The sequence below is a fragment of the Muntiacus reevesi genome, chromosome 2, assembly GCF_963930625.1.
Source record: "Muntiacus reevesi chromosome 2, mMunRee1.1, whole genome shotgun sequence".
Classification (NCBI taxonomy): Eukaryota; Metazoa; Chordata; class Mammalia; order Artiodactyla; family Cervidae; genus Muntiacus; species Muntiacus reevesi.
Window position 1 is genome coordinate 26,517,403 of NC_089250.1, and position 6,000 is coordinate 26,523,402.

At 42.9% G+C, this 6,000-nt stretch overlaps 1 long non-coding RNA gene across 1 annotated transcript in view; it reads left to right on the forward strand.

The window, feature by feature from the left end:
* The window catches only part of LOC136157805 (uncharacterized), a 71,171-nt gene extending 65,674 nt beyond the window's left edge, over positions 1 to 5,497 (forward strand). Inside the window, exons 3-4 of the long non-coding RNA XR_010661279.1 lie at positions 3,912 to 4,220; positions 5,082 to 5,497. This is a non-coding gene — a long non-coding RNA (uncharacterized lncRNA). The remainder of the gene's footprint in view (positions 1 to 3,911; positions 4,221 to 5,081) is intronic.
* Positions 5,498 to 6,000: the final 503 nt, after the last annotated feature.

A 6,000-nucleotide genomic window follows, 5' to 3' on the forward strand; every position in this document is an offset into this window, starting at 1 on the left:
TGACCACAGGAACTGTCAATGGGCTATTAGCATTCTTCAAAATCATAAGGGAATAAAAATATTGTGTATATAGGACAAAATATATGGAAACATTCAGATTTTTTTTCTTTAAAATGCCTGATATTACTGTAACTGTAACTAATCGAAACTCATTTAATCACTATAAATGACTCTGAGGAACTAGACCAAGAAATACTGATTTTTCATTGTTCCTCTTTTGTGGCCCATGTCTGATATTTCACTGTTCTCGATCAGAATTCGTTAAACATTTTCAACGTATAAAAATGTGAAGGTTAAAATTAAATTCTGCCTCTATAAAATTATTCCTGGTATTCCATTTCCTTTAGGACATTCATTTTTTAAAAATGTGTTCAGACATGCCAAAGAACTTTGTACTTGGTCTTCCCTGTGAAAGTGCCTGGAGTGAACTTTCTCTCAACTTAAGCTAAATTGTTAATTAGTTCAAGGTACACTAGAGATGTGAGCTTGAAATATTCTGTTAGGAAATGTTTTTTAAAATAGTAGTCATCAGTCTTGCTTAGATTTACTGGGAGAGAAGGGGAAGGTTAGAATCATTTTAACATATCCTAAAGACCACAACTGAGGCATTAGGTTTCTTAACATAAAACACAGATACCATTTTATTAGAGAATCTAAAATGTGCTGTCTTAAGACACATTCTTTTTCACTGTCAGAAGCAAATTTCATTTCTGTGTGACCCCCACTTACAGGGACCCTGCATGCAATATGCTCTCTGAACATCAGACTCCTTTTCTGTGATAGAAATGGCTTGTGGTTTGTTTATTTAATTACTCATTTATTTATTTTTGTCTGTGCTGGGTAGGAGCTACGCAGGTTTTTCTCTAGTTCCCGCAAGTGGGGGCTATTCTCTAGTTGTGGCACATGGGCTCAGTTGCTGGGCGGCAAGTGGGATCTTCCCAGATCAGAGATAGAACCCGTGTCTCCTACACTGGCAGGTGATTTGATGGGTTCTACTCCACTTCCTTCCAGTGGTCCAGGTGGGTGGGGCTGACTGGCGGGTCTCCGCCCTCTGTCTGCATCTGGGCAGGTACTAAGGGGTGCTCCGGTGATTGCCTGAGTGAGGCGATGCTTTTCTGGGACAGGAGTGGTAACTGTCTGCCTGGAGAGATGGGGAGTGTTTCAGGGCGTACAGGCTGTCCCTAAATATTTCTCTGGTCAGTCTCCCACAAAGATCTCTCTAACGTTAAGCTCTGGGACTCGTTTGAGAAGAGATATGCTGCTCACATATTCCTGCAAGAAAATTCTCAGGTTCCAGGTGCCCAGCTTACTTTCCTTCCCTCCTGCTCCTTGTGTTTTGCCCAAAGGAAACTGGAAGCCCCACGCTGTCTTACTCCCTGCTCTTATCTCTGAGAGTAGATCTCTGCACACAGGTACCTGGGGCCTGAGAAGAAGTTTCACATTCCTTGCAGGAATTTGTGAGCAGCATGTCTCCTCCCAAATGGGTCCCAGAGCTTAATGTTAGAGAGATCTTTGTGGGGGTCTGACCAGAGAAATATTTAGGGACAACCTTGGAACATATGTTCACTTTCAGTTAGAGAGCCTGTAATAGAGCCACAGTGCATATTTACATCTCTATGTTTCTGTAAGGGATGCAGTCCTGTTAGGAGACCTGACCTCCAGGATGCCCTGCCTACAGCCTCTCCCAATCCTCCCTTAGGGCTCAGGCTGAGGTCTGTTGCCCCAGCCTTAGGGTTTTTCATGTAATCAGCACAGCCTGCATCAGAGATAAAACCCCCAGCAGCGGGACTTTTACCAGGCTTATTTTGACCCTTCTTTTGCAAAAGAGAAGAAAAAATCCTTTTCCCCTTGTATCTTATCAAACTATTTATATATATATTAGTTGACATATTTAAAGGAAAAAAAAGAGAATCTTCTTCCTGTAGCCTTGTAGCTTGTCAAGAGGGCCTTCTTAATATCCCTGCTTCTAAAGACTTGGGGAAACACACACCTACTCCGACAGCTTTTCCAGTTCTCAGATATCTCTTGCTAATCTGCTTCTAGCAGTGCCCTAAGTCTCATGCAGCCTTGAGTGAACATGACCCCCAGCCTCGGGAGAGGCTCCAGCTAGATCTGCATGCACATAACTGTCAGGATCCTGCCTCCTTTTAAGCCTTAAATCAGCCATTGACAGATTGACAACATCAAGTCATGTGCAACTCTCCCAGGTATTTGAGCCTGGAAATAAATAGAAATAAACACAAGATAGTAGCTTTTGCTGAAGCTGAAGTGCCAATACTTTGGGCACCTGATGCAAAGAACTGACTCATTGGAAAAGACCCCGATGCTGGGAAAGATCGAAGGCTGGAGGAGAAGGGGACAACAGAGGATGAGATGGTTAGATGGCACCACCGACTCAATGGACATGAGTTTGAGCAAGCTCTAGGAGTTGATGATGGACAGGGAAGCCTGGCGTGCTGCAGTCCATGGGGTCGCAAAGAGTCAGACACAACTGAGCAACTGAACTGAACTGAGTAGCTTTTGAGGCTGGTGCACTGTCTCTGGGCTAAACTGGAGTCCACTGGGATACGTGTTTTCCCAGGGACCTCATCAATAATTTGGAGAAGAAAGGCCAATATGCTCAGATCTGCATGTTTTATTTTCTCACATTTAAATATAAGAGCATCTGGACAGGCGAGTCTGTTAAGGAGACATCCTGCAGGCTGGAAGCGAGCCAAGGAGATTGGCTGTAGGGCAGTTACTCCAGTCCCTGCCTTCAAGAAACTTCTAATTTAGGGATAAGAAGCAATGCACATGTTAAAAAAAAAAAACTGTACCAAGACAATTAGGAGCTGATGAGTGGCCCAGGCAGTGCGTGGTTTTAGGGTAGCACACGGACCCTGCAGTTCAGAAACTCCTTTTCTCTGCTTGTGATCACCGACAGTCTGTGGCCCGGAGCTTCTGTGAAAGTGGTCATCATAAGGATCAGATTCTTGTTTGCAGCAAAGCTGTGAAATTCTGCACTAGCAAAGTATTTCAAAGTCACACATGAAATCTCTTGAGGTACCGTGTGAAAAGGACCCACATTTGCTAAAGCTACTTGGAGTGAAATGCAATGTCTGGCAAAAGATCCCCTCTGGGCGAAGTATGGGAAGTGTTCCTGTCCCCCGCTTCTCTTTTATTCTCCTTCCCTTTTGATCTCACCTCTCCCTCATTTCCCCTGACCCTTTTGCTCATTTCAGTAGATTTCCCAGTCTAATTGGGATCCTCTCTAACAGAGGGTCAGTGAAAGCTGGAAAAGAAAGGAGGGGCAGTCTGAATGAAGATGGGACCCTATGACCAAGGCAAACTGCCATGAGTAAAATTTTCTATCTAATAGATACACTGCCCTATTTCCAATTTACTGCAATTAGAAATCAACTACATCATCTAAGTGGGTTCAGCTGAGTAAGAGGAACTCTTGGGATATAGTTTTGAGTGTTCATGTTATAATTGCTAAATCAGAAAATCAGTCAATTCACACTGGGTCTGTAGTGCATTAATATCTAATGGTGAAATTTCACCATGGTGGGAATTCCACTCAGTTCTTCCAAGAAGAAAAGGCCTTTCCATTAATCTTCAGTATTAACCCTGGATGAATGAAAAGCACAGGGTCACAAGGAGGCTGATTCCTCCTGTTCTTCAAATGCTTGATTAAGATAATTGAGTGATGCTTCTGCATCAGAGGAAGGGGCTGAAAAGGTCTGTAGCAGTGATGTGTGGATTTGACCCCTGGAAAGGGAGCTGAGATATCACAGGCCTTGAGGCCAAAAAACATAATGTAAAATGGAATCAATATGGTAACAAATTCAATAAGACTTTAAAAAATAGTCCATATCAAAAAAATCTAAAAAATAAATTAAAATGTGACTTTCTATTGGTGCATGTTGCAGATAAACTCACATCTCCTCTTTGTTGGCGATACTGTTGCTGAAATGACTGGATTTCTGCTTGCAAAAAGATGAATCTAGACACTATATCCTTAAGAAAAAATGAACTCAAAGTAGATCATAGATCTACATGTAAATCAAACCTGTAAAACTCTGAGAAGAAAATGTAGGAGAAAATCCAGGTGACCTCAGCACAGCCATGACTTTTAAAATATACCACCAGAGGCACAATCCATGAAACAAATATTTGACAAGCTAATCTTCATCTAAACACTTCTGATCTATGAAAGACACTGTCAAGAGAATGAGAAGGTAAGCTACAGACTGGGAGAAAATATTTGTAAAAGATGTATCTGATAAAGGACTTACCCAGAAATGTATAAAAACACTTAAAATTGAACAACAAAAACCAACATCTTAATCATTAAAAAATGGGCACAAGACTCGAATAGGGCCCCCCTGCAGTGGAAGTACAGAGTCCCAACTATTGGACCGCCAGGGAATTCCCCCAAATTCTCTTGTTTTAGCCGCCAAATTTGTGGTTATTTGTTGCTCCAGTCTTCAAGGTAGAATGAAATGAACTGAACACAGGTTGACTTTTGGACATTCTTCTTTATGGTCTAACCTCACACAGGTAACCTAACCTTTGAATCTCAGTCTCTTTATTTGTACAAATACAGATAACCCCACCTATACTACAGGGTGAGTGTGCAGATTAAACCCGGCAGCACAAGTAAATTGCCATGGAGAATTCACTTTCATTCTCTTCTCACTCTCCTACTCTAGTCTACACAGAGTGAGATGATTGTTCCCCTTCCCTTAGGAGTAAGAGAGAGGATGCCAGAGGAGCCTCTTCTCTCCACCCCCTCACCCGTGCCCCTCAGCCACTGGTCTTCGGTCAGCACGTGACATTCATTGGGTCACTCTTCCCCAGGGGCTCAATCCCTACATTGAAGGGGAGAGCAGGCTGGTCTCAGAGTTTGATAGATCTTTGTCCTGTCTCTGCAGACTTGACCGAGTAGACTGATTCCAAAGCAAAGATTCAAGGAGCTCCTTATCCTAAGCTGTGTTTTCCAAATGATGTTTCCCCACCATTCCTGCAGCTGGGGTTGTAGACTCTTATAGAACTGATAATAACCGGGATTTATTTTTGTTTGTGTCTGTGTTCCTCAGATCCCCACCAGGAGGAAACATGAGTTGCACTGTGAACCTCAGATGCCAACAAAGTACCCAAAGATGCTGGTTCTTTCATACTGCATCCTGGCTTGTTCCCCAGAGGAATGAATAGATTTTTTTTTTAAAGGTGTGCTCATAAATGTATAGAAGCCAATGAGAACACCTGTTCATTTAACCTAAAAACGTCAAAAGGGAGTCTCACTCATCCTGCAAACTTGAAATTACCAATTTATCTTATTTTTCTGTGGCCTGGCTTCTCCACCGTGCATGTCACAGTGAGACCCCAGATAATGACTAATGGCCTCAGCAGGTGAAAAAATGCCTTTATTCATGAACAGAGATTCATTACACCCGCTCCTGCCTATGCTGAAAATTTTGCTGGCTTCAAGTAAAAGATTCTGTGCTGATAAACCCCACTGGTAAGAGAAAAAGTTTGTGTTCTCGTGATGTGCTGGAATTTCACAACACGTACATTCCACAGCAGGACTCGGGCTCTAAAAAGAAAAAAAAAAATATGGACCCATAGTGGTCGTGTAGATAGATTTTGTAAAATGAGTCTGGCTTTTTTTTTTTAACCTCGTGTTTCAAGCTGGTCCCTATCCCTGCAGTGTGCTTCATGTTTTACACCCCAGACCCATTGGGTAGCTTTTTTGCCATTAGTGCTCCAAACAGTATGCACCCTCCCGAGGAGCACAGGTCAGCAGAGCGCTCTCATATGCACAGGGGCACTGTGGATTCAGTCTCATCATAGATGCATGGGATCGTCTCTGGGAGGTTCATTCACCCATTGATTTCACAGAGCTCATCTGGGTTGCTGCACTTGCTCAGACATGGCACTCAAGCCCTTGTTCTTGTCTAAGATCTGGGCTTCTGCCTTGCAAACTTCCCTTTAACCTAGGGCAGAAACCAGACTCCT